Raw genomic sequence first — 10889 nt, 5'->3', positions numbered from 1 at the left:
GTCCCCACGGCAATGTATGAAGCAGAGGCTGATATCATCCCCATTCTCTGGGTGAGGAGCAGAGAGATTATACGGCTGGCCCAGAGGCCTTCGGCCAGTACGAGGCCAGGCCGGGTGTTTGAGTCTGCGCCTCCGGAGGGCAGGTCCCTGGGCCGCGACTGGGCAGCCTCATTTCTATGGCCTCCCAGCCTCAGGTTTTCTAGACTTTCATTTCCTCCAAACTGAAAACAACACACTTCAGTTCTTGGAATCTAATTTTGGAATGAAGTTTCCTGGGACTCGGGTCAGACATTCATCAGCAAGAGCTAAAATTAAAGGCTTCTCCTCAGCGTGCCTGTGTCGGAATGGCCCCCACGGAGACTTGAGTCTGACTTGAGTCAGAAGGAAGGCACCCCGTGCGCGTGGAGCATGAGCGAGGCTCAGTTTCCCCAGCTTTGGCAGGGACGCACAAGCCAAAAGACCCGAGCTGGGTGGATGCTGCAGGTTCGAGGAAGGGCGAGGTCTGTTGACCCCTCGCACCAGAAATGCGCCCCAGTGAATGACATGGGGGGGTTCCCCGCACGGCGCCCGCCTCACCACAGAAGCACAGAGTTCCCTGCCCCAGGGAGGACCAGCCCCTCACCATGAGTCAAGAGGACCGAGAACGCCTCTGGTGGGGAAGCAACTCCTGTACCCCTCGAGCAGTGCCATCAGAGCACATTGACAGCCTCCCGCTAAGCCTCCGCTAAACTCTTCCACTGGTCAGAATCCTCATTCCATCCGTAACGCCTGACCCATACATCTGTGTCGCCTAGATATCCTCCTAGATATCCGCCCGCTACCGCCCGCGAGGAGGAATCCTTCAAACTCCCTGCAGGGATTGCTCACATCAAACGAATGAAACAGACATAGCGGAACAGAATCGAAAGGGAGCAGAGCAGGCCGCCCTGAAATGTGCCACTTTGACGCGGGGATTATTTTGAGCTGAAGGCAATCAAGACCCACCCGACTCAGGGAAACTTTTACCTCTCCCTAATGCGCCTGAAAGAATTTAGATAAAGGTCCTGTGTCAGAAGGAGAGTTATTGCCAAAGAAACCTTTTTATCTGAAAGACTTATCTGCATGGCAGGGCAAACGTTTGATTACCGTACATCTGTGCTTATCTGCTCTTCTCCCCTTGGAAGCCCCAAGCTGCTAACTCACCTGAACCCCTCGGTCTGAGGGCACCTGGCCCAGGCCACCTCCAGCGGCCAGCCAGCCTGGCCCTCTCCCTATGTCCCTCCCGCCACAAGGCCAGTTGCACGCCCTGCCAAGAAGACCGGGCCCCAGCCGCCAGCCTCCAGCACAGATGTTGAGATGCAAAGGCCGGGCCTTGTCATCCAGTGAAGCCCAGGCCAGATGCGCCTCCCCTACTGGCGCCAGGGCTGGAGCCTTCTCCCGGAAAGGAAGTGCCTGCACCAGGGCGGTCCCGGAGCGAACCCTGCCACTCCATTGGGTGCCCCCAACGCACAGGCGACCTCAGCGCGCAGAGTGAGCGGGTGCTGTCGATGCCACTGATCCACCGCCCTCGCCACCACCAGCCCTGGACTGACAAACACCTAGATCTGTTGACCTCGGCCGCCACCTGTTGGCCTTTCCTTTGGAGACCATCACTGCTTTCACGGAACACAAGAAGCCTGACTGGCAGCTTCGTAGACGTCCGACCCCTGCCAGGACTTAGAATGCAAGAACCCCAAAGCCTTGAGCTGCATCAGCTGCCAGAGACCGTTCACAGGGGCCTGGAAGCTGCTGCACGTGCCCTGTGGGACCAAGGATTGTCCTTCCACCAGACAGGACCTGAGGCCCCCGAGGCCCGGCTGCCGGGCCTGGCAGAGGTGGCCGCCGCTGTCTCGGCAAAGGTGAAGTCAGAAGCTGAGGCCACAGGCCCCCGAGTGAGCAGAACCCCACCTGCCCCGTCTATGCAAAGACCTTCGGCTCCCTCATTAATCTCCAAGTGCACGTGTGCTTGTATACAGGCCTTACGAGTGGCCCTACGCCTGTGACCCGTGTCCCCATATTTGTACCAAGAAGCACCAAGCTCAACTGCCCAAGACCCACGGGCAGCTGCAGCCTCAGAGCCCTGCAGGGCCACCTTGGAACAGGCCTCTGCCACTGCCCCTCTGAAGCCAGCACGCTCCCATGCCGCAGGTGGTGGAGGGGGGTGGGGGGGGTGGACAGGCACTGGAGCCGCGATCACAGCGGGGGTCCAGGAACCTGGGGCTCCTCCTGATGGTGGGGCTCAGGTAGGCCCCAGGGGGACCAACTGGGGAGCTACCACCGTGGAACAGAGAAATGAACCTGCAAAGAGCCAGATGTCCCCCAAGAAGATGCCAGAGCCAGGGGGCAAGAGCCGCGGGCCTGGGGGCGTCTGTGAGTTGTACGGGAAGCATTTTACCAACAGCAGCAACCTGACAGTGCGCTGGTGCTCGCACACGCGAGCTCTGATCCTACGCCTGCGCCCAGAGCAGTGAGCTCTAAACCACCACCGCGTGCGCAGTCTGGGGCCGGGCAGCTCCCGCTCTGCGTGTCGCCACCGCGGCATGTCTTTTGGCCCGGGTGCCACCTTGGACAACCAGCTGTGGCAGAAGCACCCCCAGATGGGTGGGGAGGCCTGAGCCACAGGAATGCCCTCTCTGCTGCCCTTGGTACCTTGTACACTTCTGTCGACCTCCTTGTCCTTCCTCTGCTGCCAGCAAATCCTCCCGCCCTGTCACACACACACACACACACACACACACACACACACACAAGGTATATAAGCCTCCGTTGCCTGATTGCCTCTGGGTCTCACATTTTTATGGGGCTCCTGTATGTACACATTAAATTTGTTTTTCTCCCGTTAATCTGTCTTATGTCAATTTAATTATTAGATCAGCCAAAGAACCTAGAAGGGAAGAGGGAAACATTTTTTCCACCCCTCTAAATCAACCAGTGCAAACCTGGCTTCTGGCCCAGGTACGTTGTCTTGGAAAATTACTAAGTCACTGTAAGAACCTGGGGAAATCACTCACCTCTTTGCGCCTCAGTTTTCTCATCTGTAAAAGGGGCGTAATAATAATACTTATCTCGTAACATTTTTACAAGGATTGCACAAAAGGGTGCTTGCAAAGTGCTCAGCACAGCGCTGGGCACACAGCCAGCACTTCGTGCATGTCAGCTATCGTCTCAGTCTGTTGGAGGCGTTATAACAATACTATCGACGGGGTGGCTTATAAACAATAGAAATTTATTTCTCATTGTTCTGGACCCCAAGATCAAGGTGCCGGTAGCTTTGGCGTCTAGAGAGAGCGTGCTTTGTCCTTCGTAGCCATCCTCACATCGTATCCACACACAGTGGAAGGGGCAAGGGACTCTCTCTCTGAAGTCTCCTTCATGAGGGACATTATCCCGATCATGAGGGCTGCACTCTTAGGACAGAATCACTTCCCAAAGGCCCCGCCTCCTAGTACCATCACCTTGGGAGTTAGGATTTCAACGTATGAATTTGGAGGGCCCATAAGCATGCAGACTATAACAGGTACCAGCTACCTTCTCGCTTTGGGTTCTTTAAAGAACAGGTCTTGGGGTGGTGGTTTATTTATAGGTGAGGCCAGGAGGTACAGTGGAGACTGGGGAAAGTGAAGGCAGAAAGGCCAGGGCAAGGTATTGTTCTGCGTGGGCTCCCGCTGGGGGGGCCATGGGCACGTGGAGCGGAGTGCCCGTTGCTTCTGTCCTGGTCATATATTCTCACACAGCCACGCAATCCAATTTCACTGTCAATTTCCAGTACTCACACCGGCCCCCCGGTTCACGCAAAGGGAAGGAGGGGAACTGCCAGTTATCAAGGGCTTCTGGGTGCTAGGGGGCTGTGCTCAGCACCCAATCCTCACACAACTCATAAGCGTGGGGATTAACATCCCCATTTTGCAGGGAACAAAACTGAGGCATAGAGAGGTTACGTATCGTACCCAAGACCACACAGCCTGTAAGAGGCAGAAATGGGACTCCAACACACAATAAGACTCCTGGCGTCCATCATCTCGATCTCTGCTCAATTAAACTGAAACAGCATGCAAAAAAAAAAAAAAAAAAAAAAAAAACCACAAAACCACATACCTAAAACAGTATGATTTTATGAAGTGCCCCCTGAGACCGGTGAGTGGATGAGACAGAGCCGGGTACTCAAAGTCAGGTGCCAAGAAGGCTAGGTTAGTGACCTGATGAAACACGTCCAGGCTCCTTCTCCTGAAGCATTGCTCTTCTGTTCTTGGGGAAGCCGAAGTCACAGTTCGCACACTGGGAAGGAGAGTGACCCCTCATTTGCGTTGACGAGGTGTCATTTTGCATAACACCCCCTCCCGGTCCCAGTCTCCCTGGTATTTTGTCCAAATCACGCTCAGAGACTGAGAGCGTCTTTGCCAATAATTTACTTAACACGGGTTCACTGTGGGAATTATAATGTGTGATAATATTTCACAATCAATAGCATGCAGGATGATGTCTCTTAATAAACCAATGGAGAAATACCATACTCCCCTGATAGGTTAATTACACCATTTTCCCAGGCAAAGGGGAGATGAAAGAAAGAAAGCCCAGGTGTGGTCGAGGTATAGCTTTCTAAGACGTAGTTCTTGGAAGAGCTGGCTTAGCCAACCAACAGCTGACGTCCAGCTGCCAGCGTGAATTGAAAGCCGGCTGTTGCTGGGGCACAAGGCATTAGTGGAACAAAGACCCCAGTGTTGGCAGGCAAGATGATCGCCTTCACGGGGGCCACTGTATGGTTTTCACCACCACCGGCAAAGAGTGGCCTTGCCACGGCAGGAACTGATGTCCCAAGGTCTTCGAAGAGCTATTTAGATCAGCGAAGAGTAGCTTTGCCCAGACTTGATGGCTCTCGGTACGTCCTCACAGATTCCCGGTACTTAAGGTTTCACTGTCCGTTAGCCCTAATGTCAACCCCGAATGTTCCTACGGATAAACGCTCAGTGGCACAACCGTTTTGATGACATTATCCTGACGCCGCTTCCCCAGGGTAAACAAATTCACCCCCTGAACAAAACAACTCCACTTAAGCCATGAACAAGTGGATCTGGAATCATAACAAATCAACACGTAACATCTGGTTTTGACAATAAATTGTAGGTCTCCCTCTATAGGATGCTGTTAACAAGGAGCTTCCCTGTGGATTTAAAATTTTTTATCCTCCCCACGGCCTTGAGATAAAGCTGTTTCTGGCACCATTTGACGGATGAGCAAAATGAGACCCAGACAGGTAGATAATTGCACAAAACCACCCTGCAAACCACCGACCGGCACGGCTGGGACTGAAACCCAAAGGCCGGGCTCCACGGTCCCTGTTCTTTCTGCAGTTCCGTCCCGCAGTGTTCTTAGATCGGTGTCCATTCATTCGCTCACTTATTCATTCATTCGTTCGTTCCTTCTGAGCACATGGTGCCAGTTTTCTCGTTTGGCTGTGTTTCTACAAACTCCGTGTCCAGAACGACACAGAACCCCAGGCTTGGGCACCCGGTCCCTGTGCACCTTGTGTCGCAGTGCCAGATCTTTGAACCTGCTTCTGGGCTTCCATCCCAGAGTGACTCCACCTGAGTCAGTCCTGGGTTCTTCATCCGCGACAGGAGATCATCGGAGCGAGCTCTCACCTCAGGCAGCTGTGGGGGGTGAACGGAGACAACGGGGCAGACGGAAAGTACTTGGCGCCCTGCCTGGCAAACAGGACGCGCTCAGCAGAAGTGTAAAAGCCATGATGTCCTGTCCCAGGCAGGAAACACCACCCGGATCTGCACCTGGACGGCGGAGGCAGCAGCTCTAGGCCACCAGCGAATGGGGGTTTGGGTTTTGTTCTTAGCCAGGGACAATGGTTCAAAATTTATACCCCCCACCCCACTCCCCAGGGATTATGGACCACATTTTAAGGAAACAGTTGGGGCTGTGGGGAGGCGATTTCTAAGGAAAGGGGGCTTGCGAAATGTGGAACCTTCATTTCTGCATCTGTGCCCCATTTATCCTGGGAGTCTCCACTGAACCACACACGGGAGGCAGAATCAAAGGGGGGCGTATTTGCATAATAAAAGAGGTGATTGAATTCAAACGTGTGGAGTCTTTACCTTTCAGAGTCCCCAGTCCTTTTGTTCTCCTGTGTAAGCATTTCTGGCAGTTTTTTAGAAGACTAAAAAATGTGGCACAGGGAGATATCAGTTCAGAAGGAAAAAATATGGTCATAAGAGGGGTTAATGTGAATCGTGGGCAGAAAGCCTTCTTCCTTTTCTTTTCCTCTGAGGAGCCCTGACCCAGGGAAAAAGCAGTGACTGACGGGGCCGGGGAGGCAGAAGAAAAACCATCTGGATTCCTGGATTCCTTTTCCTTTCTTCTTCTTTTTCTTCCCAACAGGGGATCTTTCTTCAAAGAGGAATTTTAAAACACTCTGAATACACATCTGTTTTTAAAAACAAAACAAGGGGCGCCTGGGTGGCTCAGTCGGTTAAGCAGCTGACATCAGCTCAGGTCATGATCTCGTGGTTTGTGAGTTCGAGCCCCGCATCGGGCTCTGTTGCTGACCGTGCGGAGGCTAGGTCCTGCTTCAGATTTTGTGTCTCCTTCTCTCTCTTCCCCTTCCCCGCTCATTGTCTGTCTCTCTCTGTCTCAAAAATAAATAAAAAGACATTAAAAAATTAAAAAAAAGGGGCGCCTGGGTGGCTCAGTCGGTTGGACGTCCGACTTCAGCTCAGGTCACGATCTCGCGGTCCGTGAGTTCGAGCCCCGCGTCAGGCTCTGGGCTGATGGCTCAGAGCCTGGAGCCTGCTTCCGATTCTGTGTCTCCCTCTCTCTCTGCCCCTCCCCCGTTCATGCTCTGTCTCTCTCTGTCTTAAAAATAAATAAAACGTTAAAAAAATTAAAAAAAAATAAAAAAAAACCATAAAGTTGTTTGATAAATGCGATAGGTCACTTGGAAATGTCCTTGACTGTCAGTGCTCAGTCCAGTCAGAGAGGCTGCTGGGCACTGATGAGGACCTACCATAGGCTTAGTCTTCTCAAAGTCTTTGATGTGTTTATATCATTTCCACTTCACAGATGAGGAAACCAAGGTTTAGCGAATTCAAGAAGGTACCTGGAAAGTGCCTGAGGGAGAGATTGAATCTCACCTTTTTTAATACAAAGCAAAGCAAATAGTATAGAAAAAGACAAAATGAGATATGAGAAAGAAAGGAAAAAGAAAGAAAAAGGAAGAAAGAAAGAAAGAAGCAAAGAAAGAAAGAAAGGAAGAAGGAAAGAAAAGAAAGAAGGAGAGAAAGAAAGAAAGAAAAAGAAAGAAAGAAAGAAAGAAAGACACAGAGAGAGGAAAGATTCCTTAGGTATTATAAAGAAAAAAATCGAAAATATTAAAAAAATAAAGAAAACTTTAAGTGGAAAGGTTCTGAGACAACGCACTGAGACAGAAGCGGAGTATTAGAAATAAAGCCAGAACAAATACAGGCTGTGTGGAAATAGACTTCTGGGGCCAGAGGTGATATGTCATGAGTAAGGAAGGGAAGCCGCCTGGTGGGGACCCTGCCTGGCTCTGTGGACGGTACATGTCCCGTCTAAAAGGTGCAGCCAAAGCCCGTGGAGACAGTGACAGTGTCATTTCTTAGCATCCCCAACTCCTCTTAAAACCATGCACAGAAAAAGTAGGGGAGCAAAAGAAAAGAATCCACAGATGACATATTTAACACAGCCTGGTGACCAAGTATCCCAGAATGCGGGAGGCTGGAGCAAAGCCGCTGATGGGGGCAGAGACGTCTGGGTTGCAGCTGTGTGAGAGCAGGCGGAGGGGAAGGCGAGGGCTTCCAGAAGTCCGGAGAGCTGGGCCTGCACAGACTGCTGAAAGTTAGTCACCTGGCGAAGGTGGTCCGGAGGACTGGGGAGTAAACGTGAATGCAGGACCGGCAGGGGCCCATACAGGCTGCGGCTTGCAGGTAAGTACAAGGGGCTGGAGGGGGTCTGGGGGCTGGGACAGCCTGGGCCCTCGGGGCTCTCCAAAACGCAGGGGAAACGCCCTCAGAAGGGGAAAAACGCTGAGAACAGTACGCAGAAGGACCTCGTGCACAGGAAGTCTGTGGGCAAAGGTGGAAAAAGGTGTAGAGGCTTCTGGGGGAGGGGGCCTGAAGAGACAGCTCTGTGAGTACAGCCAGCTGGCTGCACTGAGAGACTGTTGTGGGAACAACAGACCAGAGCCCTGGAACAGCCCTGGACACGGGTCGGAGGTGCCAGGACAGATTTTATTCAGACCAGGGCGCGGGGCACGTAGGCTCGGGTATAAACTGAGCCCAACTCTGACTCAGAACAAAGGCGACTGAGGTTCTTAAAGGGAGAACGGAGGGGGAGTTAAAAGGGGCCAGGAGGAAATGGGAAATTACAGGAGGAAGGTAAGTAGAGAATTACTCACCGGTTTGGCAGCGTGGGTTGGGACAACGTACGTTTTGTAGTTCGGCCACCCTGTGTTTTCTTGAGTGGAGACTCAGCGCGGGGCCTGGGGTCCCCTTTGCAGACGTGGCCTAGTGTGGGTGCAAGCCCGGCTACAGGTGGGTCAGGTCTCTTAGCACAGCGTGGGCAAGTCCTCTGTGCTGGGTGGGAGTCGCGGGGGAGCTGGCCCACCCACCCCCACCTTCTGCACAGGGACGACGACGTCTAGTTCTTCCCTGGAAAACTGCATCGTCTACAGCTCACCCTACGCCTTATTAGATTCTGATTCGTGGGGGCTCTTTTACAGCCCCGTAAATAGTGTGTAACTGACACACAGGTAGGTTCTGTCCCGTGTCACCCCTTCTGTGCACACACACAGTTTGCCTTCATTTACAACTCATTTGGACACGCTTTTGCTCCACCTACATTGGTACATTTCTGGCCCTGTCTTTGAACTAGTCACAACATCTGCCCGGTTCCCCTGTGGATTAACAGAATGCAATTTTTAACATGTGTTCATATTTACATCTGGATGAGACGTGCGATTTTATCTGTTTCTGAAAATTATCTCTTAGCAGCAGGAACTTCCTCCAAAAAGTATGGGGAGACCCATCTCACTTAAATATAAATAAACAGAAAGAAGATTGTGATGAAAGAGTGTTCCAAAAACAGGATACTTATCAGAGTAATACATCTATGAAAAATAAAAACCCATTAGAAACATATAGCTCCGAGCAGAGGAAAACTATCACCTAATATTCCAAACTGACCTAGGAGAAGAAAAGGATAAAAAGATTATGGATGGCAATCAAGAAAGAAAAACCTAAAACAGAATTAGAAAAGGTCAGGAACGAATTAGAGATAAAATAGAGAGATGCCATAGAAAATCACAGTGAGGGGCGCCTGGGTGGCGCAGTCGGTTAAGCGTCCGACTTCAGCCAGGTCACGATCTCGCGGTCCGTGAGTTCGAGCCCCGCGTCAGGCTCTGGGCTGATGGCTCAGAGCCTGGAGCCTGTTTCCGATTCTGGGTCTCCCTCTCTCTCTGCCCCTCTCCCGTTCATGCTCTGTCTCTTTCTGTCCCAAAAATAAATAAACGTTGAAAAAAAAAATTAAAAAAAAAAATCATAGTGAGAGAATGACAGGGGCGGGGTGGGGTGGGAAGGGGGAAAAAATGGAGCAGAGGGGCACTTGGGTGGCTCAGTGGGTTAAGCATCTGACTCTTGATTTCAGCTCAGGTCATGATCTCATGGTTGGTGAGTTCGAGCCCCACATCAGGCTCTGCACTGACCACATGGAACCTGTTTGTGATTCTCTCTCTCCCTCTCTCTTTCTCTCTCTCTCTCTCTCTCTCTCTCTCAAAAATAAATAAATAAACTGAAAAAAAAAAAAGATGTAGAACAGAAATGAAGAGGCCCCTAAGAAAAGATCTGGCAGAGGGTGATAGTTACAAAAGAGTGAAATGCCCAACGTGCATGTGATAGTTCCCAAAGGGGGAACTTGCAACCACAAGAAAGTAAATAGCCAAAACTATAATCTGAGAAACTTTTCTGGAAAAAGCAATCGCTTGAATTATCCAACCCAAGAAAAACAATCCCAAATGGCCAACACCAAGATATATTTCAGTAAAATTTTTGGACTGGAGAAGAAGCATTACGCCGGATATCTGGACAAAACGCACAAATTCTTTGAGCGGGAAGGAAAATCAGTTTAATATCGAGTTTGCCATCAGAAACATCAGAATTCTAAAGAGTGACATATTTAAGAAGTTCAAAGAAAGAAAATGAGAGTCAAGGGTTTCATATCCAGTCAAGTAGACCAAGTAAAAAAGGCATAGCACAAAATGCCATGAACTTCGAAGAACGCAGAGAATATTATTCCCATAATCCTTTCCCGAGAAATCTACTAAAGAATAAACTTCAGACAATCAGAAAACAAAGGAAGAAGATTGAGCACAAGGGCTGGTGGGGAGCACTGGGCGTGTTTAACAATAAAAGAAACACTAAGTGTTGGGGCCAGGAGTGACAGGCTAGTATCTAATTGTCACATGTTCTGACAACTAGATATGATACAATTTTCAAAACATGGGGAGAGAAGGGAGTGTATGAAAAGTAGAATAATCTCATTGATGGCCTCATTGGTATTCATTGGAAGTAAACCGATGTTACTTTAAAATATATACGCTGTTCCTTTAAAATAGATGCTGAAGGATGAAAAAAGGTCCTCATTAATTTCAGTATTTGTCCTGGTAGGAAACCAATACAGACACACTGATAAAGAAAGGGCTACGGAGGGCGCCTGGGTGGCTCGGTCGGTTAAGCGTCCGACTTCAGCTCAGGTCACGATCTCGCGGTCCGTGAGTTCGAGCCCCGCGTCGGCTCTGGGCTGATGGCTCAGAGCCTGGAACCTGTTCCCGATTCTGTGTCTCCCTCTCT

General features: G+C 50.7%; 1 pseudogene; it reads left to right on the top strand.

Annotated features, from left to right (window-relative positions):
* The first annotated feature begins 1526 nt into the window (after positions 1-1526).
* LOC109503436 lies at positions 1527-2489 on the top strand (annotated as a pseudogene).
* Positions 2490-10889: the final 8400 nt, after the last annotated feature.

Source organism: Felis catus, chromosome A1, assembly GCF_018350175.1.
Source record: "Felis catus isolate Fca126 chromosome A1, F.catus_Fca126_mat1.0, whole genome shotgun sequence".
Lineage (NCBI taxonomy): Eukaryota > Metazoa > Chordata > Mammalia > Carnivora > Felidae > Felis > Felis catus.
The sequence above is the reverse complement of the archived record's forward strand: the minus strand, read 5'-3'. Positions and strand labels throughout refer to the sequence as shown.